Source organism: Hemicordylus capensis, chromosome 2, assembly GCF_027244095.1.
Source record: "Hemicordylus capensis ecotype Gifberg chromosome 2, rHemCap1.1.pri, whole genome shotgun sequence".
NCBI lineage: Eukaryota > Metazoa > Chordata > Lepidosauria > Squamata > Cordylidae > Hemicordylus > Hemicordylus capensis.
In genome coordinates, this window is record NC_069658.1 from 320710118 (window position 1) to 320735080 (window position 24963).

The 24963-nt window shown below is 42.3% G+C and overlaps 2 long non-coding RNA genes across 2 annotated transcripts in view; both read right to left on the reverse strand.

The window, feature by feature from the left end:
- Window positions 1–817: 817 nt before the first annotated feature.
- The window catches only part of LOC128341645 (uncharacterized), a 57861-nt gene continuing 33715 nt past the window's right edge, over window positions 818–24963 (reverse strand). The window contains exons 4-5 of the long non-coding RNA XR_008314499.1: window positions 5177–5318; window positions 818–2499 (exon numbers count right to left, since the gene is read on the reverse strand). This is a non-coding gene — a long non-coding RNA (uncharacterized LOC128341645). The remainder of the gene's footprint in view (window positions 2500–5176; window positions 5319–24963) is intronic.
- LOC128341648 (uncharacterized) lies at window positions 21513–23481 on the reverse strand. The gene is made up of 3 exons (XR_008314502.1): window positions 23458–23481; window positions 23192–23326; window positions 21513–23094 (listed from the first exon to the last, which is right to left on the reverse strand). It is a non-coding gene; the product is annotated as an uncharacterized LOC128341648 (long non-coding RNA).

Sequence of the window (24963 nt, forward strand, 5' to 3'; positions counted from 1 at the left end):
TGCTTGGCTGCCATCCTCCTGTCCCTGCCGCTATCCAGCAGCTACTTGCGAACTCTCACGAGAGCTGCCACACATGGGATTAGTGATGGGTATACCTAAGTGAAATATATATAGATAATGTAGATGTATGATATAGATAAATATAGAAAATGTAGATGTATGATACATAAACATGAGGATGGTGCTGCAGCTCAATGGTAGGACATGTGCTTGCATGCAAATGTTCCCAGGTTCAATCCATGGCATCAACAGGTAGGGCTAGGAAAGACTCCTGTCTGCAACCTTGAAGAAGCTGCTGGCAGTCAGTGTATACAATACTGAGCTAGATGGACCAATGGTCTGACTCAGTATAAGGCAGCTGTCTGTTTAATCCCCCTGGTCTATTAGCATTCTAGAACTGAACCTTGAAATCATTGACTCAGTGCACAATTTGTATGGGGAAAGTGTCATAATCTGTACTGGTGTGTTGGTGCACCCATGGGCATTCTCTGGACAATGTAACATCTGAACTAACTTCCAGTATAGTATGGCCCCGCCTCCCGGGCCCCACGTATGGAGGGGTCCCCCTGTGTCAGCAAGTGGCGGGGAGCCTCGCAGATTGCCCATGTGCTTGGCTCCAGGAGGAGGCTCGCGCAGCAGCCGTGGCAGCTGCCCAACGCCACCATGTGTGCTTGCCTGGGGGAGGGGGGAAAGCCTGACACAGGGGGCATGGCTTCGCTCTGAAATGGGGCTGTGTGCTCTGTTTCAGAGCAAATACCGGGCGCTGGCCAGCATTTGCTCTGAAACAGGGCATGCAGCCCCATTCCAGAGCAAGGACATGCCATCTGACGTCCCTTCACCCCAAAGGGGGCAGGTCCCTTCACCCCAAACCCCGTACCCCATAAGGGGTGGCACTGAGTATGGCTTGCAGGCATGGGGATTCAGGATCAAAATACCTTCTGGGGATTCAGGACCAAAAGACCCTGCTAACTACTGAGCAAAGAGGGACCTTTAAAAGTAGTGATTCTCTTATATTTAGCAGGGAGAGAGCAACTGGCCCTATCCAACCCCAGCACACACACCCCAGCCACTGTTGCTGCTATCTGTCTTATGTTTCTTTTTAGATTGTGAGTCCTTTGGGGACAGGCAACCATGTTATTTATGTAATATTAATTTTTCTATGTAAACCACTTGAGAACTACTTCTTCTTCTTCTTCTTCTTCTTCTTCTTCTTCTTCTTCTTCTTCTTCTTCTTCTTCTTCTTCTTCTTCTTCTTCTTCAGAAGGTTCTATATATGCACAGCAATTAAACATTCCATTGGTTTGCCCACTGCTCCCCTCCTCCTGAAATACCAGACTTGTTTTCAATTGGAAGAAAGAATATATTGTCTGCTATTGGCATTTTCAGTCAGTCTATCTCTGACTGTCACACAAAGCAATGGTTTATGTCTTCATAGTGGGGTTGATGTCTGTGGATCAATGCATTTTGTACAGTAGTGTTCTGAGGGAGAATTACAGCATTCAAAAGGGGAAGTACAACATTGTGGTTAAACGGATGTCACAGCTGGATCAGAGAAAGTTCTAGAATTTTAATACATCTAGAAATGTGGCCACTGTAACCATAGCATAGGTTTGCTTGCTTGAACAAACAGTGCTGGAAGTGGGACTGTCCTTTCCAAAGAATGTGGTGGGGACTTGAATATGTCCTTATCGCAGGCACCTTAAAACGGAAGGAAGCATGCCCACCTATGGGTTTTACAGTAAGATGCTATGTGTCAAAGCACCATCACAAACTATTTTTCCTCACTGTAAACAAAAATAAAAGGATTGGCAGGGAAACAAGGAGATTTCAATAGGCAAATTGGGGGTTCTCAGGCATTATGATCCTCCCTATGAACTTCATAATCCATAAATAAAGGCAAGTAATTAGGTACATTTCTTTCTCCTCAGGAAGCCATACCTGGGAGTTACACCAGTTTATCCTCACAACAGTCCCATGTCACCAACTGACTTGAATGGTTGTGCAAGTATTGAAAACAGACTGATTTTCTGACAGCCAGTTCCTGCCACAACAAACTTTCAGGATTCTATGGTGCCACTATTCTTGTGCTGCTATAGACAGATTTTGGAATCCATAATGCAACTGTTTTGCAACTGTGTTTCCATAAACAGAGGCATCGTTTCAGACGTGGCAGGGTATCTTCAGGGTAGCACGATGAAAGAGAAGATGGTCATTGCCTCTGGGAACATTTCAACAGGCTTTGGAGAAGAGAGAGCGGAGGGGAAGATATCCAAAGTGGCTTGAATGAATCGTGCTGCAAAGTCTGAGATGGTATTTTGATTCCAGTCCTACAGCAAGGCCAAGTGGGGGCAGATGACACGCTCCTTGAAAGATGCCTTTCACTTCAGCACAACGCATCCTCTGTACGTCCAAAGAGCCTTTCGGGAATGAATGAAATAACCCTCTCCAGTGCTTCATTGTACCCTGAGCACAAACAAAACAGCAGAAGCAGCAGCCATGCTTCCACAGGGAAGAAATTAGAGGTAAATGGGAAATCACTCCAGGAGCCTTTTCAGACAGCAACTTTACCACAACTTTACTGTGGAAGTGTGGGTGTGCGTTCACATATTGTGCAGATTTACTCTGAAGTCCATGCAATATTTCAGAGAGCACTTCACACATGGGTTTTTCCCTCCATATTGGAACCTAGCCCAATTTATGTCCGGGGTAAAAAAAAAACCTCTTTTTGAATCCCAGTATCCATTATGCCCCCGAACTCTCAGTAAAGCCTCAGACAGCCTGCTGTCTGAAAAGCCTCCAGGTGAGATGGTTTGCCAAAGCAGGGCTTGAAAAGTGGTGGGATTGCAAATGAATGAGGGCTTCTAAAACAGAAACCCAGAAAAGGTTTGGTTGAATCATCGTTTTGGATAATAATGGATCTGTTATTCTTTCTTATGCTAGAACTGCAGCTCTCCTGCCAGTTCATACAGTTTTCAGCCATATCTGAAAAGAAGCACAACTGTTCCAGCCAAAGACAAATGGGCATTGTGGTCTCCACTTGACAGCTGTGTATATTTTCCATACAAAGGTTTGTCATTTTCCTTTTTAAACAAGTAGGGCTGTTCAGACCGTCAGCCTTTCCTGCTTGGCTTATAGCCAACACCACCACTAGACCAGCTCTTGGGGCTCACAGGACCCCAAGCATCACACCACTCTCATTTTATGGTAAACAAACGATCAGAAGTGACGCTTGCTGGACAATCCTGTGACAAATGCCGAAGGCCTCTAAGTAAGAAACTAAAAAAGGGGGAAACATACAAGTAACCTAGCAACTGAGCCAGGTTTATCACTGAGTAGATGCATTCGACAGGAAACTGAAGCCAATCTTGGCTCTCTGACAATATTCCTTTGTCATAAATGTAATTTGTGAACAATTGTTGATGACATTCACAGACAGTATTTGTAGGTATACATCTGAAACCTATAATGTGTGAAGTGGTCCTTAAAATTGAATATAGGAGGACCGCAATATTCGCAGGGGTTCCATTCCCAGCTGCAACTGCGGATATGGAAACCGTGAATATCGAGGCATTGGGGACTATGAAATCATGGGGGTTAGGTTCCCAGTCACCAGGATAATGGTAAAAAATCCAAAAATTGGCTAAAGCGCAGGGGAGGGACAGAGGGAGCTCCTTACCATGCTTTGCTGCTCCCCACAAGATGCACTGTGCCTTGAAATGCCCCCAAATTGACCAAACAATTCTTTTTTTTTAAAGGGAGCCATTTTAAGGCTCTGAGACACAAAATAGTGGCTGGAAATTACCTCCACAGTCATTTCAAACCACCCCCAACCTGTGGATTTGTGAGGTCAACATGGGTTTTTTCCCTTTTCCCCCACGTATGCCGAGTTTGGGTGTCTTTTACCTGATTGTGGATATGCAAATTCGCGGATAATGAATCTGCGAATATTAAGGTCTACCTGTAGATTGAGAATCTGTAGTGGAAGCTGCCAAAGAATATTAACAGCTTTCTGTATTTAATACTACTGAGTCCCATGTACTGGTACATGGAGAGACTGATATATTTAGTACCTTTTCCACAACCAGAAATACATAGCATAGGGTACCAAAGTAGTTCCTATTAAAAAGAAAGCTTAGTTGTTATGCATATTACAGGCATGATAGACTCCCACCCTACTAAAATCAAAGAGGGATTTTAAAGACATAGTCATACACGCTATGAGACACAGGAAAAGAATACTGGATCAAAAGTGTGGATACGCAGATCCAATTAGCACGAAAACTAGCTTGTATGGTATCTCAGAATAATGTGACACATTCTACAAGAACACCATCACCAGAATATCCTCTGGGGTATTCACATGATCATTTCTACAAACTGTTCTCACAAAGGCATCATTCTCTTCCATGTTCTGTATGACATCACACTAGTATAATACGTTCAGTATTTTGTTTGTTTGTTTGTTTGTTTGGTTGGTTGGTTGGTTGGTTGGTTGGTTGATTTCTATACCACCCTTCCAGAAATGGTTCAGGGCAGTTTACATTAAAATAAAAACAATTAAAATCAATTAACGGTTAAAATTAAAAAAAACAACCTATGAAAAAATATAAAGCCAATTAACAATTAAAACAATTTTAAAACTCTGGAAGGCCAGGCCAAACAGATAGGTCTTAAGGGCTCTCCTAAAGGCCAATAAAGAATTCAGATTATGGATTTCTGCAGGGAGTGCATTCCACAGTATGACATTATACCCACATTAGCTCTGTTCACTCATTATACTTTGAGATACAAGCCTTCTTCACATGTTATTTTTGGAGACTATACTCATGCACAGCCTCCAACAACACACCGGAAATCCCCCCCTCCAGCACATCCCTCACTCACCCTCTAGGAGAGCTACTCATGCTTATAGTGTTCATTTGAAGCAGCGAACACAGTGAGCATTATAGCAGGCACTTCAGTGATTGGGAGGCTCAGGGAAAATATCCGAAGAGGGCTACAGTGTACCTGGGTAGAGGGGGAATGGGAAGTGTGCTGACTAGCCATACCCCTATGAAGACAATCACTGGGAAAGGCAGAGTATGTGGCCATGAAGCATGTCAGCATGGAGAAGGATGGCTAGCTGGCACACTCCTGTCTCCTCTCCCCAGACATACTATACTCAAAATTACAATACCTGATACTGTCCTCCAGTTTTTCCATTGGAAAAGTCATTCAGGAATCAATTATGTGGAGGCCACACATCAACTGGTATGCACTATGTTTAGTGTTTCTTGGCGTTACGAGTGTCATGTGAAGTACCTAGGTTGTCTATGAAACTGAGAGAGAGAAAAGAGAGAGGAATTGTAATAGGTGGGGTTAGGTTTAGGTAATTATTAATAATGTAAAAACTTCCAAAACATTTTTAAAGTGTTATAGCAGTAGAGAAGCTAAATCCAAATGCAGTGATAGCCATCATAACAAAATAATCATATCCCAGACTGCCAAACTTAACCCAGCTTCTTTGAAAAATACAGTTGTGGAGATAGCCACACAAAAAGGGATGGGGTAAAAGGACACTGGTATCTACTCCCAGCTGTCAAGGAACAATGCCTGTCCACTTCTTGCCTTTTGGGAATAGTTTGAGATATCTTTTAGAAATGTAGTATATGTGCATGTGTACCATCACCACCACAGCTACCACCACTATGGTAACTGTGATTTGTATCTACTATTGTAGTTAGTTTACTAACTCACCTTGCTTCAGCAGCTGCATAGGAGAGTGTAAAGCAGACAAAGAACCTCCTTCAGTGAATGAAGTTTTATATGAGTTGAACCACTATGGCTTCCCCCAAAGAATTCTGGGAAATCTAGTTTAGTTGCTGTGAATTCTGTTAGAAATACTTAGCCACTACCCCATCCCACCCCCATACACAGATTAGAGCTATCAGTCCAAGAGTTTCCTGGTCAAAGAAAAAGTTTAAAGTCTATTGTTTGGATATATCTTTATGGAATCACATAATCTGACACCTGGAAGCAAATGCAAGCCTTGTCTCAGTCAATGGGTGCAGTGGAGATAAAACAAAAGTGACAAAGGGAGATCCACCCACCTCCTTGGAAAAGCCACAGCAAGAGACACACACAAACATATGCACACATAAATAGTTCCTTTGACTGTTTATCAAACGCAGGAAGGAAGTGGAACTCAGACAGAAAGATCAGAAGTTGCTGACCCATCATATGACACTCCCTCTCAGAAACAAAAACCGCAGCACACCCACGCAGGAAACAACAAGGAAGGCCTTGAAATAAGCTGAGGACACCACAACCACACCCTGGAGGTGGTGAGTCTATCAAAATTCTTACCCAGAGATTAATAAAAAGCACACATGAAACAGATTTCAGAGAAGAGGGCAGAACTTCTTCACAACACATGCTAGTCTACGGTTGCCAATTCTGACTGAAATCATCCCTGGAAACCTTCCCCCTCAACATTTGTTTCCAATATAGAGCCCTTCAGGGTGACCCATCTTCAGGGTCACTTTTCAGGAGTAACCTGGAGACTGATGCCAGTTCCTGTAGACTCCAGGCCCGTCCTGGAGGGTTGGCAATTCCATGCTACTCATAGTCATACTGAAACAGTAAATGACATATTTTCCAGTATATTTTTTTCAAACATAAATATGTCTCCATATTAAATCTTATTTGTCTATAGTTATCGTTACATCTGTCTTCAGTGTGGAAGTTGTAGGGCAGATACTGTACCTGTGCCTAGACCAATGTTTTCAGAGAAGGAGTCTGAGGAACTGAGTCAAATAAAGGTGGCATGAGATTATATACTAGGGCTTGTCAAGAAATTAAAAATTAATAGATTGTCAGGTTGGGAAAACATCAACCTGATAGTTCTTAAATAGCTCAAATGTGAAACTGTTGAGTTTCTGATATGTAATTTTCCTTCTAAAATGGGTCACCATACTAGAGGACTAGAAAGTAACACTGAGGTAGCACCATTCTTGCAGTGGGGCAGAATCCTGGAAATTACAGGCCAAATAGGTTAACATTTGTTCAGTGTAAATTGGTGGAAAGCATTATTAAAGACAAAATAATAATAATTATTATTGTTGTTGTTGAATTTATATACCACCTAGTATAAAAATCTCTAGGCAGTGTACAGAAAATTATAAAACATGAAGAAGAATCAGCATAGCTACTGCAAAGGAATGTCATACTCACAAACCTTTTAGAGTTCTTTGAGAGTGCCAAGGATATAACGGTAATTGGGCAGACATGTTCTGAGAACATGGGCCATCCCAGGCTCCCCCCCCCCGCCCGAGAAGAGGACCCTATTGAGGGCCCTCACTTACTGTATCACCTCCTCCACTGGTCACTGGCTACCCATCGCCAAAAGGGGGTTGGGCAAAGTTCAGTTATGGAGCACGGATCCCTTCTGTCCTTGCTACGCCACGGGAGAATGTCAGCAAGTATGTGGAGATATGATAGACTTTGTATACTTGGACTTTTGAAAAGCTTTTGACAAAATCTCTCACCAAAGGCTTCTACGTAAACATGGCAGTCATGGAATAAGAGGGTGGGCCCTCTAACAAATTAGTAACTGGTCAAAAAAAGAAGTAAAGAATAAGACCAAACAGACAGTTTGCACAATGGGGAGAAATACATGAATCTATACTGGAACTGGTGCTTTTTAATTTGTTAATAAATGATTTTGAGTTAGGAGTGTGCAGTAAAGCAGTGAAGTTTGTAGGCAATACCAGCTTATGCAGGATGGTGAAAACCCAAGTGGACTGTGAAGAGTTCCAGAAGGATCTCTTCAAACTGTGTTGTAATTGCATGTGTTTTATGTGTTTTTACTCAGTGTTTTAATGCTGTGTTGTGAGCTGCCCAGAGAACAATGTGTTATGGGGTGGCTAAGAAAGTTTATTATTATTATTATTATTATTATTATTATTATTAATTCAAACTGGGTGAATGAGCAATAAAATGGCACATAAGGTTCAATGTTTAGTAAGTATAAAATAATACACATGGGTGCAAAAGAATGCCAACTTCATATCTATACACTTATGTAGATTGAATTGATGGTACTTAACCAAGAAAGAGATACTGGGGTCATGGTGGAGTGTGTGAAGCAGCTGTGAAAATGTCTAGGGATTGTTAGGAAAGGGACTAAAAATATACCTGCCAGTAGTATGTGATTATTGCTGTTTATTTTAAAGATTTATAAAGAGAGATATAAAGATTTATATTTCAAAGATACTCAAGGCAACTTACAATAAGTTACACAATACAATAAAAACGATGTTGCTGAGACAACTAAGAGAGATACTGTAATTGCAGCTGTTGGTTCGTTTGCTGTCCTTAAGGTCCTGTGGTGAGCCCAGGAAAAAGTCCCCTTCCAGGAGTGTGCTGCCAGATAGCACCCGGTGATGTAATAGCCTTATACAAGCCTACAGTGTGGCCACACCTGGAATATTGTGTACACTTCTGGTCACTGCATCACAATAAGGAAATTGCAGAGCTGGGAAAAGTGTAGGAAGGGACAACTAACATGATCAGGGAGCTGGAGCACTTTTCCTTACAAGGAAAGCCTAGTGTGTTTGGTGCTCTTTAGTTCAGAAAAACAGGCATGATAAAGATTTATAAAATTATGAATAGTATGGACAAAGTGAAGAGAGGGATATTATTCTCCCATCCTAAGAAGGCTCATCCACTGAAAGTGACTGGCAGCAGATTCAGGACAGATAGGGGAAATTACATCACATAATATATACTTAATTTCTGGAATTTGATGCCACAAATATAGTGATGGTCACTGCTTTAGATGATTTTTAAAGGGGATTAGACAAATTCATGGAAGAGCGGTATTTTGCTGGCTATTAAGCATCATAGTTATGTGGAACCTCCATGTTCTGAGGCAGATTAGCTTTTAATACTAATTGCTGGGGAGGGGGGCAACAGCAGAAAATGGCTATTGCTTTTGTTTCTACTTGTGGGCTTCCCAGAGGCATCTGGCTAGCCACTGTCAGAAGGAGAACGTTGGATTTGATGGTCCTTATTCTGATCCAGCAGGGCTCTTCTTCTTATATCCTTGCCTATTTGTTTAGGCTCTCACAAGTCTGCATTGGGAAATATTGTGGGGAAATATTGGTCCTTCTGCTGTCTGTCTTCCTGCCCACCGTCACTGCCCACCTCCCACATTTTATCTTTTTGAATTTTTTGGCAGCGCCCTTGTACAATAATGAAGCAGTATGTTATCACAGTCCAAGTAAAACCAGCACCTACACCACTTCCCCCACTTCCCTTTAGAAACATTTACTGTCATTTTTGGCCAAGATTCCCCTTTTGCATAGGGAGTTAGGATGCAAAAATTGGCACGATGGCTAAGGTTTTCAATTGGCATCACCACTGATACTTAATACTTAACTTCTTTTGATCCCCACTGGACTGTCCCTTTTACTCCTCCTCATTACTGACTGACTAAAGGCCACTGAAGTTATTTACTACACAGCAATCAGACATCTCCAACTTTATTTTTAATTAGTTATCTTCTGCTCTTCTGATTACTTGAGAGACCAAATGATTGTGTTCTTGCTGTTTTTCTTTTCATAAACAGCATTTCTTTAAAAACAAAACAAATATTAACATATACAAAGAAACATATTTGGAACAATATGGTAGCTGGGGTGAGGAGGAGGAGGAGGAGGAGGAGAGGAGGAGGAGGACCTGTTGCCTGACAACGAGTGTGCGAGTGTGTGGAGGCTTAGCACTTCCAGTCTTTTCAAAGGTCTCTTAGAATTGCCCCCAATGAGAGCAGTAACAAGGGAGTGGTGAGACAGAATTTTTTTACATAACATCCTTTGATGTTCTTTGCAGTGGCTTGTGCTAGTGCACAACATTGAATCATACAAGAGCAAGAGCAATTTGACAGTGATAGAAGGAGAGGGAGAGGGGCTGCTGTGGATGGAGAGCTGAAGAATGCTTCTTTGCCTAGAGGTTGATTTGTAAATGAAACAAAGTACATTATGGGAGGAAATGTGTGCACGCCCAGAATGTGTGTACATAGACTTGTTTATTTAAATTTCCTTTTCTTATCCAAATTGCATTATACACACTTCCACATATTCACCCATCCATTTCACCCTCAAATACCTGTGTCTTCCCAGAAGAGGAAGAATTCACTCAAGGGATTCAGTCATGCCCCTGAAGACCTACTCAGGTGTATTGGTGGCCACTTTTTCCTCCTGTCCTGGCAGCTTCCAGCACATAGCACATGAACAGGAGCTCCAGTTTAGGACGATGCTCCAAACCACCTTTGGAGGTGATATGCAGCACTGCCAGTTTTGCTTCTGGCCCATTTGACTTGTGCAGGAAGCTGCCATGTTAAAAGAAAGATGTGACCACCACCACCACCACCAACACCACCACAAGTCAGGTAGCAAGCAGGATCCATTGGCCTTTGGCTTACAGTCATTAGAGGCTTAAGGACGCTTGAAGCATGGGTGTCTGTTCTTCGCATGCCTTAGCTAATTGTCACGCGTACAGTGTGATGTGGCTTTGTAGGTCAAAACTGAAACTATATGTGGAAAAGAAAGACTCACTGGATCATATCTCATTCCTGCCAGGGTGGGAGTGTTTGTTCCACACAGCTCAGCAAATATTAATCCAACAGGTCCCTTTTATGTATTGTACTTGTGGTAAGTTTATTCACTCTGTTTATGACTGCTGGAACAAAAGCTTCAGAACAATAGCTGTTTGCAGAGGTACAATGCAAAATGGTCATGAGGGGGAAACATCCTCTTTTGAAGTTGGTCAAGGGGGACTGCTCCCACTCAGAAGCTCACCACAATAGTCTGACTCTGATTCCTGATTTTTATGTCTCATTCGCCATCCCAACCATTATTCACATGTAATTTAAAGATCATTTAAAACTGGGAGAACCCAGTGCACAGTTCAGTCCTGAAGAATAGGCCAGGAAACCTGGCATAACTGAAAGAAGGGAAGCTGCTGTAGAATTCTATCTAAATCTAATTCAAGCATTTGGCTTGCAATCCTATGCATACACTGAGGCTGTTCTCACCAGCAGCCAAGACTGGGCTAGGGCAGAACAGCCGGGAGCTGCATGGCAATTGATTGTGGCTGGGGATGGTGGGAGTTGTAGTCCAGCAACTGCAGGGGAGCCTTAGGTTGGCTACCTCTGGCAGAGTTGTCACCAATTAATTCACCTGAACTGGTTGAGGTAACCATGGGATGACCAGGGCCAGAGTCTGGAGACAAGACAAAGTCAGTCATCAGGAAATCATTCTGAAGGGTAGGGAACAATAAAGGCAGTAAGAATGCAGGAGCACAATTGCATAATAACCTGTTACTCATGCAAGACCTGATGACTGCCTTGGGAATATTTGCAGTTGACTTGGGTCAGCAAGATCCAATCAGTGCCTTGCAGGCTGAGTCTTCTCAATGGCTCCGATGCTGGAGCAAAGTTGCCTGGAGGTTTGTATAAGGCGGTTTCGATCCACATTTGCCACATGATAAGTACAAATGGCAAGATCAGAATAAACCTGGAGCTGTGGTATATCTTAGTCTCCAGTGACTTTGGAATAGAGGGAGCTGGACGTTTTACACTCATAGATCAAATCAAGGCCTTGTACAGTGAGACTCTTTAGCTTCCTCCATTTTTACCCATCACACATGGTGTCCAGATGGTAAACCATCACTCCAAAGTCAAAGTTGTGGCTGAGGCAGTTCATGCATATTTCAGCCTTATCATATGCTGCCCAGGCATTTTGGACCTGATCCAGTTTCTATTTATTTCAGTGGGCTACTGATGTGGCCCTTTCATCATAAAGCAGCATCCAGCCTTAGATATTTTCCTAACTTATGAGTTTATTGCCTCCATATGATGCATATTATGCCTGGAACAAAGCTGACAGTCATTTTTGTTGTTTGGGCTCCCAGGCGGTTTGCAGCCTGAAGTGTTTTGACCCTTGTTATACATAACAAAATTCAATACAGCACCCTGGAGTCAGTCTAGCTTTATTAATCACATTATTCAAAGGGATGTCTTTTGCCAGCTTTTGTGATTGAAGCTTTTTTATGGTTACCCAGCTCATCAACAGAGAAGAAGCACAACTATCTAACTCTGGGGTGACTTCAGTGCTAGCATGAGCCTTATATGAAGAAAGAGTTTAGTCAGGTTTAGATGCCTTGTGTTGAAACAGGATGGAGCTCCAGGCCAGGGCAATTTCAAACACGCACATCCAGCACTCAGTGGCCTGGTTCACACAATCTGTGGGTTACCAACATTGTCATGATTATGTGAACCCATGCCGTGGTGGTTTATAGCCCAAGATGATTCCTGCTTTGGTGTGGGTTCACACAATTATGGTAGTGTTGGTGAGCTACATTAAACCTAGATTCAGATGATTGTGTGAACCAGCCTATTGTTTTTCAACATCAAGTCATTATTTGCATGGTCAGACCAGCCATCACAAATAATCATACGCCACAAAAGTAACTTGTATAGTACTTCAAATACAATCATCATCCCATCATCAAAAGAAGTTCATACATGCAACCGCATGGAGCTGTGGCCTCCACCCATACCACAATGCATTGCTGGAGCAGCGGAGAGGCAGCCCTCAGAAGTGCAGCAGCTCTCTTTTCCCTGGCTCTGCCATCCACAGGACTCTGTGATTAATATGGCCACTAGCTATCCGGGAGCATTTTAAATACATGCAGCAGCACAGACAACCAGAAGATAAGGTAGTAGGATTGGTTCCATTTTCTTCCTACCTAACATTTAAACTGAGTAGTGGATTTGGGCTACCCAGGTTCAGAGCTGCTGGGTCAGGTGGCCTCCCAGCTCTCTAGATAACCACAGATCTCTGGATTAACCCCATCCTACTCCGGAATATGTGTTCATGAGAACAGGCTCACTGACTGTGGAGAGTTGCAGAACAAAAAATTAGGGTTTCCATGCCTGCCACTGATTTCTGACAAATATAGAATTTGAAACAGACTGGTGGAGAGTAGATCTGTTATTGGTTTTCTTACTAGCAGTGGTGGCAGTGAATTAATTGCACCTTAGCAAAAGCCACCTGAAGTCTTTAAAGGACTAATATAAGACATAATTTGCTAAATTGCAACATATACAAGTATTGACTCAATTGCATTGCCTCATATGAACAGTGGTCAATTTTAAGTGAATTGTATTTGTGCATATGCAGGGGCATGATTATAAGCTTTTAAAGATGCTCTCAACATTCATCCTAAATAGGAATGCCACAGGAACCAGAATGTCATATTTATTTGTTCAGCCAGAAGTTGTCACAAATTATAGAAATAACCAATCCTCTCCTGTACATAAGGCATACAGAGCTCCACAGACAGGAGGCTTGATGGAGCATTAAAGCTCCCCCTCCTGAACTGACTCTGGACTGCAGACATACACATTGCAGCCCAACAACCATTGCCTGGGATGGGAAGTCAGTGTGTACCACCACCCACAGTGGCATCCGCAGCCCTGATCAAAGCAGCTTGATCCATAATTCACCACTCTGAGAAGGGCAAAATTCCTAGGTGGGCAGAGGGTACAATTCTGCAACTATCTGGCACCCCATCTAATTACAGTATGTGGATATTTCTGTGGAACTCCTCCATAGGTTTCACCACCCCTGGGTTGGGGGGTGGGTGAGATAGCTATCATAGATACAAACAAGGGTAAACAGTGTCCTCCTGATTCTCTGAGTTAAAATGGAAGAAGAAGAAGAAAAGAATGAAGAAGGAGCTATGCTAGTCATAAGGGAGAACTTAGGAAGAAAGGATGATCATACTAGCAACACTTCCACCCTCCCCATTCAGCAACCCTATGGGGTAATTAAAACTAAAAGGCTAGACAGGCTAGCAGACTTCTCAGCTGGTGTAAGATTACAGGTAAAGGGCAACTGATGTGATTTTGCCAGCAGTAATTCATAGTAATTTTGCAGGTCTACCAAGATCAGCATTTGTTTAACTCCCCAAACTAATAACCGTGTTGCAAGTAGATGTCTCAGGCACATTTTGATCTAGATGGGAGAGACTAATCAAAGTGAAATGTCTCCCTGTTTGCTAAAGGTAATGTTGTGTTCATGTTACCAGTTGGTTTGTCACAAACAAAAAAGATACCTAGACATGCACCAGTCCTGTGAATCTGCTGTGAACCTAGTAGTAGCCTCCAGGATAAATTTAGAATGAAATGAATCACAGCAGCATGTCTGATCAGGACAAGGGAACAAGTGCAGATGTAGAGAGAGGATGAAGATGTATCCTTGTTGCCCTGACCGTCCACCTCCCTACCTCTATGAATCTTTTTCACTTAATATTTAAAATCAAAATAACCCCCCACCCCCCAAAAAGGTAAGAGAAAAATACATAATTCACTTTTTAAAAATGAAAGAATCTTTATTTACATTGTTGAAAGGTGTACAACAGAGATTTTTCAGTATGAAACTATATAAAGAATAAGAAGAGCTTCATGAATAGATGAAAAAATGTGGAGCTCTGCAGTAATGGCAAAATTAACAGAGTTTGTATGAGTAAGAAGAGAGACAAAAGTGGCACACCTATGTGGTTAAACGGAAGCCATTTATTAAGTTTTGAACAACTAATCCCTTATTACCAGATTTTAAAAAAATTAATGTTCTAATGAGGCACTGATGCTATATTGTTAGTTACAATGGACTCCTTGCCTTAGCTCACGGCTGCTCAACTTCAGCCCTTCTGCAGATGTTGGCCTACAATTCCCATAATCCCTGGCTATTAACTACTGTGTCTGGAGATTATGGGAGTTGTAGTCCAAAAACAGCTGGAGGGCCGAAGTAGTTGAGCAGCCCTGCCTTAGCTGCTCCATTCCAGGGTCTCACTAAGATCCTTCCTTGAGTCTTTCCCCTCCAGCAGCTGCCTGAATGTTTCTACACTGACTTAACACACACACCTGGCAGGGGAGGGGGGAGGGAACCAGGTATTCCTACACCTTTTTCTGAGTCTCTCCCAGGTGGTGGGAAGTCTGTACCTCTCTCAGATTTTTCAATGTGGCCAGGAGCCATCCAAGGTCATTTAGAGTCAACATCCTCAAGACCTCTTCATCCTACCCCAGTAAGTAACTGACAAAAGACAGCCGGCCAGGTAGCTAGCTATCCCATAACATAATTGTGATTGCTATATAGGCTTGAATATCCCATAACAGTAACATAATTGTGATTGCTATATTGGCTTGATTTGAAAGCATTTTTCTAAACATTGCACTCTTATTGACTGTGGGATTTTTTAGGCTGTGAACTGCTTGGGAGAAGAACCTGTTTTCTAATCCTTTGCAAAGCACTGAAAAGGTAAGTGTGCCATCAAGTCGATTTTGACTCCTGGCACCCACAGAGTCCTGTAGTTGTCTTTGGTAGAATACAGGAGGGGTATACCATTGCCTCCTCCCACACAGTCTGAGATGATGCCTTTCAGCATCTTCCCATATTGCTGCTGCCCGATATAGTACCAGCGGGGATTCAAACTGGCAACCTTCTGCTTGTTAGTCAAGCATTTCCTTGCTGTGCCACTTAAGGTGGCATAAAGCACTGAAAAACAGTCTAAGAATTCCATGAACAACACTGGGACAGTTACTACAGCTGCATTCCTATGCCCACTTGCATAGGAGTAATAGAAGTAAATCCCATTGAACAAAATGAGACAAGTGCATAGGACTGAGCTGTTAATTTGTGTTTCGGATAAAAAAACATGATTCAAAATGTATTTGACCAAGATCTCTGGTTGACTAGTTCATCTGAATCAACAGGGAATGGGGTTTAAAAGGTCAACAGTTTCCCAATACAATTTCAAATCTTCTGTTCTGCCTCATTTTAAATGGGGTTAAAAGGTCAACAATTTCCCAATACAATTTCAAATTTTCTGTTTTGCTTCATTTTCATGATCCACACTTCAAGCACCGAATGAGAAAGGTAATCAAGTGGGTTGATGAGGTCTAAACCAGTTCAATGCCATGGGGAGGCAGGGGGCGGGCAGCCGCAAGTGGGATCTTTAAAATGGAGGAGAGCTCTCAGCCGCCACATACAGCTTCCTGCTGCCATGGTGCTACCCTCAAGAACCCGCATGTTGTGCCAGGATGCACATGGCATCCACGCATACGTAAGGACCTGCTCTCCTCCTTTTTAAAGATCCCACTCACTGCTCCCCACTTCCGCCGGCAGTGCTGAACCAGTTCAGCTCTGAAGCTATGCATGAACCTCGGTTCGTTCTCATTCCTATGTAATAGCCACGTGAGCTGTGTCTAGTTATTTGTTACCTATCTTGTGGAAGTACATTCCATTCCAATAAAATGCATATGTCGGAGTATGATTTGGATTGCCAAACACATTTGATTTTATATAGTCCATACATCACAGTCACATAGAGGCTAAGGAATGCCCTTAATTTCAAAGCATCACTGTTTCAGAATATTCTTTGTTTTTGAGAATCACTTAAGCCTCAGTTTACATGCTAAACAAAATGCCAAAGCTATATGTTGCTTGAGTGTTGGTATATTCATTCATTCATTCGATTTCTATACCGCCCTTCCAAAAATGGCTCAGGGCGGTTTACAAAGAGAAATATAAATAAATAAGATGGATCCCTGTCCCCAAAGGGCTCATATTCCAAAAAGAAACACAAGATAGACACCAGCAACAGTCACTGGAGGGTACTGTGCTGGGGGTGGATAGGGCCAGTTACTCTCCCCCTGCTAAACAAAGAGAATCACCATGTTAAAAGGTGCCTCTTTGCCAAGTTAGCAGGGGTATATGGTATTCTACATGCAGGCTTTAAAAAAAAAATCAGTCCTCCATTCACAACAATGTAATCTTAAACTATTAATGTAACCTGTGGACTTCTAGCATGATAGACAATCGGTGGAAATATGTCCAGTCATCAGGTACACATTTTCTCCTTCACTCTCTAGACCAAACACAAACCATAACAGACCATGATATGAACTTGGAAGTGATTAAAATCCAGATCCTGGAGTAAACACATGGAAAGTATTTTGTCTACAGGTGCCATTTATTGCATTCTCCCAAGCCATTAGCCGTGGCACACAGCCTATGTTTCCCCCTCCCTCTAAACAGATATTTTTCCTCTATCATGCTTGCACTACTATTACCTGCTAGACCATCTTAAGCCTTTCGGACTGAACTTTCTGCTTCCATTTACCTCTGGCCACTCCACTGCCTATACATACACATAAATTAAATTAAATTAAATTAAATTAAATTAAATTAAATTGCATCTCTGATTTAAACATACACATATTGTGAATGTGCTGCAAGTGATCATTGCCTTCAGCTGTGGTCATGTGTGGTGGTGCTGAGAGGTGATGCTGAGCTGATGTTGCAATTATGCTGAAGTGTTTTGAAAAGATGGTTTTCAAACTTTGCACTTTAATTGTGATGTAGTTGTTTGGGAAAACTAAATCTTAGAATAAAATTATTGAAGATTTTGTCCACGGCTGTCCTCTGAGACTTATTGGTAGTATGATATGATTACACATATCTCATAAATGATCCATCAGAACTAAGATATATTCATAGTATTGGACTAGGTCTGGGGAGACCCAAATTCAAATCCCCATTCAGATATGAAACTCACTGGGTGACCTGGCCCAGTCACTTATCTCTCAGCCTAACCTACCTCACAGGGCTACTGTGAGGATAAACACAAACGCGTATGCCGCTCTGGGCTTCTTGGAGGAAGAGCAGGATAAAAATGTAAAAAATAATTAATTAATGCAAGGAAGTCTCTGAAGTAACAATATTCATTAGCGGGACTTTCTCAGAGCAATGAGATTACTTTTGCTTGACACAACTGCAAATGTTGGTAATATAGTACAGTAGGACCACATTATCCACAGTTCCAAATATCCATGGGGTATCTAATAGACACTTATTTCCAGTATCTATGGATACAAAAGGGTTAAAACCCATGTATCTGTGGTTCCTAAAGGGCTGGAAGTGAATGTGGCGGTCACTTCTGCCTGCCATTTTGTCTGCAGGAGCCCAGGAGGAGACAGGAGGAGCCATTTTGTGGCTCATTTCTTTTAAAAAATGAAATGGTTGGGGGGGGGGCTTGCATCCTTTGGGAGCATTCCTGGGCCTATGAGGGGATTCCTGGAATATGGATATGCCACAGAGTACAACAACTAAGGTTTTTTAGTTGGATTTTTGCCATTTTTGCTCCAGCCCAGAACCTAACCCCCCTTTCCCCATAGGAATAATGCCTCTATAATTGCGGTTCCGTTACCAACGGTAGTAGGTGAGGATCAGAAGTCCCACGAGTAATGAGGTTCTCCTGTATTCAATGTTTCTCTTCATGTGAGGCCAATAGAATCATTTCCTAGCCAAGGCAAAGATCCATTTACTACCAAGATGTCTCATTTCTTTGTGCAGTTCATGATATACTAAGGTCTCACATTTCTGTGGTAACACAAGTTGATTCCCTGACTTGCACAAGTTGATTCCCTGACTTGCACTTGATATAACAAGCCTTCAGAGTTCACATACAATCGGTTCCATTCCCTCAGTAAAATAAGACTTCCCTTAGTATGGACAGAGTTGGTAGACTTGTGCCCCAAAGCCTTATGCCATAGGATGTACGAAATGTCAGGATCTGCTCTCTGGCCTGCTCGGGGAGTTCTTCCCACAAGATGGGATGCAGTGTACAGTCCACACCTTCCTCAAACCCATCCACAACCCATGGATTGCTGGTCTCAGCCGTCACCCAAGATATAGTTCCCTCTTCCTACCTATCTGCAGCTTGTAAAATGGCATCCACAGTATCAGTAGTAGTTGTTTCTTTAGTACACTGTCCATATCAACAGGCATCCTAGATAATGCATCAGCATACATATTTGATTTTCCTGGCCAATACCTTATGCTGACATTCAAATCAGCCAGTTCTACTACCCATCGATGAGTTGTGGCATTGAGTCTTGCAGAAGTAAATATATATGTTAATAGGTTATAATCACTGTACACTTGAAACAGTGGGCATAATATAGATAGTCTCGGAACTTGTCCGTAACTGCTCACTTCAGGACCAGAAACTTTAGTTTCCCTGAATGTATAAGATATTTTTTTCCTGTTGCTGTTAATGTCCTTGACCCATACCCAATAAGATGGAGTCAGCATTCCTGCCGTTGATAGAGAAATGACAAGAAACAAGTCCTTTGTTGGAGGCATCTACAGTGGTCCCTCTACTTACGAAATTAATCCGTTCCGAATGCACATTTGTAAGTCGAAAAGTTCGTAAGTCGAAAAGCGGTTTCCCATAGGAATGCATTGGGAACTGATTAATGCGTTCCGGAGCCTAGAAAAAAGACCCAGACCCCCAGTAAGGCTTGCAAACTGCACAGGAACATTTCTTTTCAAGAATAAACAGGCAGTAAACAGGCAGGCAAGTCAAGGAAACCGCATGTAAAATTCGTAAGTCTAGGAAACCCCATCTAAAAATTTGTAAGTCGAAAAAACCGCATCTAAAACCGGATCTAAAACTGCCGTTTGTAACTCGAAAAATACTTATGTCGAGTAGTTCGTAAGTCGAGGGACCACTGCACATGTAAAATAAAGGGCAATGACATATCTGGGGTAATCCCCATTACTGGGGCTTCCACTAGGTGGTCAGTTGGCTCAATCAACACCCAGTAGTGTTGATGATGTTCAGTCCAAGTGATTGGTTGTTTGGAGGGTATAGGCCCTGAAATTCCTTGTGTTCTTGCCATCTTTGTGCCTTTTTAGTCACTGTGAGAATAATTCATGTCAGATCTGAAAGGAGAATTTAACAAGTCATAGAAAGGTTTAGCTGTTCAAGAAAAATCTTGGATATACTTCTAGTCCAGATAGAAGCTATCTGGAAGGGGAAAGAGATCTCAGTCTCGCAAAACTGAGACACATTATGAGGTCCTACAACCAGGAAAAAGATGCAACAGAGCTGTATTTATCCTTGTCCAAAGCAGTGCAAGAACCCCAAGAGACATCCCAGGATTTCCTAGTCAGACTAATGGATTTGATCCCCCCCCCCCAAAAAAAAAAAATCTGTTTGCCTCTCAGGAAGCAGACTCTGGCTTAGAGTGTGACCCTGACCTTGTACAAAATATATTACTCCACTCCTTTCTGACAGGACCTAAAAGTGAGAATACCCAGATCTTGATGCAACCTCCTTTAGAGGACAGCCAGATCACTGATGACCTTTTATTTGAAAACCTGAACATGGTTGTCAGTAAGGAATGAGAAAAGAAATAGGGAAGCAGGGCCTGGGCTAAGACTGGGGAAACTCTAATGGTACAACACCTGCATCTGAGGCCAAGTGCCGGGGAAATAGCCTTAATTACAGCTTCTATGCAGGGGTCTAGCTATAACTGAGCTGACGGATTCAAAGAACCCAGGGCCGCCAGCTCCTGAGGGCTCCCCAGCGCCAACCCTCCCTATTCCCTTCATTATCTCCCTCACTCTGAGGGGCCGCCAGGGAGAGGGGCAAACATGGGCCCCCCTCCCCCTAGCTACGGCCCTACTTCTATGATTCCTGCCTCACGGTAACCCTTTTGAGCTCCACCCTCACACTTATAGGCCAAGCTGGTGAAACTCAGTCTGTCCTTTTGCAAAGTGTTACCTATCTATCCAGTTATCTTATAATCTTTCCTCTATTTTGATTGCACTCTCAAAGGTGATTCTTTTTCTCCTCCAAACGTTTCCTGTCTATCTCCTCCATTATTTTTTCTGGAGCCGATCTTCTTCTAATAGTTTTACTTTCTCAATATATTATTTCTGTAGTCCCTTTTCTTTAGTTTCAGTTCTGAACTCCTCAATCTGATCTTTCACTTTCAATAATGCAAATAGGCCCTCATCTTCTAGTTCTCTTTGTTCAGCACTACTCAAATGTCGCACTGCATATCTGAGTAAAGAAAAATGGCCCTTGCTTGCAATCTTAGAACGATTCGGCCCAGAAATGCTCAAGGAGTCACACACTTCTTTTAACTTTGTGTGTAGACAGTGTGGTTAGTGTGTTGGACTAGGACCAGGGAGACCTCAGTTCAAATCCGCATTCAGCCATGAAACTCACAGGGGGACTGAGCCAGTCATGCATCTCTCAGCCTAACCTACCTCACAGGGTTGTTGTGAAGATAAACTTAACCATGTACACTGTTCTGGGCTCCTTGGAAGAAGAACGGGATATAAATGTAATAAATAAACAAATAAATAAATAAATACTGTTTTTCCTGCAGTTGATACAAAAGTCCTTCCACCTACATAAGCAAGCTTTATAAATCATTACCAGTCATAATGCCTCTTGCCTGTGCAAGGCCCCTCTTCAGGAATTATGGTCTTCAGGAATTCCCTATTGTAGTACTTGGTCCTCCAGAACAGGATAAGTTCATCTCTTGGGGGTGAAGTCTGTTACATTCACCCTTCTTCCTGGCTTGCCAAAAAGTCACACGACAATGCAAGGAGATGGTGAAAAAAACCAAACCTTTATTGCTTCACAACTCAGAAGATACTTTTACAAGCTTGTTGCTCTCTGTGTAGGGCCAACCCTAGAACTATTCTGAGGTTTCCCCCTTCCTTTTCCCAGAGTTTCACTAGGCTCTCCTTTTTAAACTGACAGTGCCATATTAACAATTAATACCAACAAAGCCTTAACCACTCTGGATTGCATTTCAGGTCCTTTCACACAAACAATACTGTACACTCTCCACATTCCAGTCAGAAGCCAGCAGCTTGCAACTGAGTCAGGGAGGCAGGAGGGGAGAACAAAGAGTGGGTGGTTAAACGGGCAGCGGACCCCTCTGCCACATTTGTCCCTCCCGTGTTCAATTATAGCTACACCCTTGTTTATGTGTTCAAATGTGTGAAGGGTATGAACAGTGCTGCATTCACTGAACCTACTCCCAACCTCCTTGCATTCAACCGAAAATCTGAACAGAGCCTACATGCATTCAACTGTGCTGCCTGTCAAAGTCCATAGTCCTCAGACCTTGATTGGTTCCCAGGTCGCCTGTGTGATTGGCAGAGAACCCTACATAAACCTGATGCCTCTGGGAGACACTCAGTCCTGAACATAATGCCAGTAACCTGGACACTTGCACACCATTCCCAAGAATGACTGACTACTTTTCTTGACTTCTGTTTTTATCCTCTCCTGCCCTCACACAAATAGACTGATTCTTTGGCAGGTAGCACCTGCTTAGCCTGCTAGATCCTGGCAAATGTTTTGTCTTTGCAACTGACAGATAAATGGATCCCTTTGTTTTGACCCAATTCACAGGATTCAGCACTGCTGTGGGACGATAAATTATGCTTTTGTGGAGGATCCTGGAACCCAACCTCACCCAAAGCACAGGTTCCCCAGGTAGCAACTCCCCTTCCTTGTCATCCTAAGAGCTGTTTATCAGTCTGCGAGTGAAAAGGCAGGAGTACAACTAGCTGGCTCCCTTAGAGCCGGATGGCATTGAGGCATGTGAGGAGGACACCACAGGAGATCTGCTCTGTGACCCAAATGACAGTTTTCACTGTGGCAGCTGAAGCCGATCCATACGTTCTGTCTCAAAAATGTTAACCCTGCAGACTGTGATCATTTTAATAAGGCTACACCATTAACACTTACAACATTAAGGTCATAACTCAAACAGGTTAACTTTTCCCGAGATTTTATCAACTTGTGTATTTCAGATGCAACCTGCTGAGGGCAGGCCCAGAGAAGTGATAACACATCTTTCATACTGAGGAAGTCAGTGTAAACACCACTTATCATGCAAGTGCATATTGGGCCTGGGCTTGGTTTTCTTCCTCTTTCCAAACGTTTTTGTACTGTTCATGCACAGATAAAAAGTAGTACGTAGTATGCTTTTCAACTGTTTTGCCGATTAAGAAACTGGCTGGCTTGCATGTGACAAACTGACATCATTCTGCATAAACTGCCTCCAGTTTGGTTCAGTTCATGCCCTTCTTTCATTCTCCAGCATGTGGATCCAGTTTCTCGCTTTCAGAGTAGTCAAAGAGTCCAGCTTAAAAAGAATCTACTTCAGCTATTCTAAAGAGACAAACAACAGGGAATGGGTATGAACTTTCTGCCCTGCTTGTGAGCTTCCAATGGTATCCAGTTGGCTACTGTTGGACTAGAGACAAACCTTGGTCTGTCCAGGAAGCCATTTCTTCCTCACTGCCTGTGAGGAGGAGAAAGGAAAGCCAGCAAGGTGCCCACCACCACCACCATCTGCTGTTTTTATGGTGTTTAATGCTGTCTGTCATCAGCCTTGGAGTTTCTGAATAAAAGGCAGGATACAAATGCAATAAAGAAATAAAATAAATGCCACAAAGAAATGTCAAGTATTAAAGAAGAATAGGTTAATGCTTTAATGCTATAGCATAGTGGAATGACTCTATCCATACATACCTTTTAAATGGCAAAGAAGAAGTTTAGAATTATCCTGAAAAACAGAATTAGGAATTCTGGAGACCTGCCTGTAAAACAGCTGTTCTTATCTAAACTCTAAATGGCTTAGGACCAGGTTACCTAGGAGAGCGCCTCCTTCTGCATGATCCCAACCACACATTAAGATAATCGAAAGAGGATCTCCATCTCCAAATACCGCCAATGCGTCTGACGGCAACTCAGGAGCAGGCCTTCTCTGTAGTTACTCGCTCCTAGGCTGTGGAATGCACTTCCTATAGATATTTGTGGGTTAACATCTTCACCAGCCTTCAAACGAGCCCTAAAGCCAGGCTTTTAGTAATTTCTGAATTTTAAACTTTTTTATTGCTGTTTAGATTTTTTTATTGCTGTAATTTCTGAATGTGTTTACATTCAGATTGCAGTTTAAAACCTGTCTCAGAGCATCAATCTTGGCAAAACACAGAGATAAATGAACATCAATAAAATAGGCAATTCAGAAAGATTAAAGAATAAAAGTCTACTCTAACTTCTCTACTCAAGTGCTATGGACTAGATTATTTCCAGCGCAGGCCCAACTCACATATCTTTATTAAATATGACAGCCTTTTGCAGGATGAAATCTCTCTCCTGCTCTCACACAGACAACACAGACCCAGACACATATATGTAAAGAATGTATACACCTGCACAGAAGTCCATGAATCTGAGTATGGAAGCCCAGCGAAAAGTGTCTGGGTTAAAAAAGAGGGAGAGGAAGAGGGAGAGAAATGAGATACTATTGTGGACGTTAATTATAGACCATCTGGCCAAGTGGGACACATGGACAATGTCTTTCTTAGGTGGATTACCAAATCTGCAAAGGGGCTAGCTATCTTGACATCTGCTGGAAGTCTAACTCTGCTAAGAGTGGGAGGTTGAATAAACTCTTATCCTTGCTGATGGTAGCTTCCTATATTACACAAAGGCCAAGTGCCTGCAGTGGGAAATTTAGGGATCTCTCTTTTCTCAGGATCCACTGGAGGCACAAACATAAATACAGACACTGGGGAAGAGAATAAGGAGAGTTATGGAAGTACAGAACAAGGGATAGTGTATACATTTAAGGTGAAAGATAAACAGTAACAGGAGAAAAAAATAGCTGGATTTATGTTATCCCATTAGCTTTGCTAGTGCTATACATCAGACTGCAAAGTAATTAGCACTCTTGTACGGAAGAATTTTGAGAGCCTTTTACATTAAATGTTGTCATCATAATTAATAAGCCCAACCAAATTCCCTGCCACTATTTATGTACTTAACATCAGAAGATCAATTATTGTCTCTGTTGTAAAAAAACAAATGCCATGTGGCATCTTGAAGTTGAACCAACTTATTGTAATTTAGGTGGACCATAGTCAGTTAAAGCTACAGTACATTTCTTTCACTGATTGATTGATTTTATTACAGTCTTAAACCAAACAACAAACAAATACATTTGTTAGTCTTTAAGGTACCATAAGACTCTTT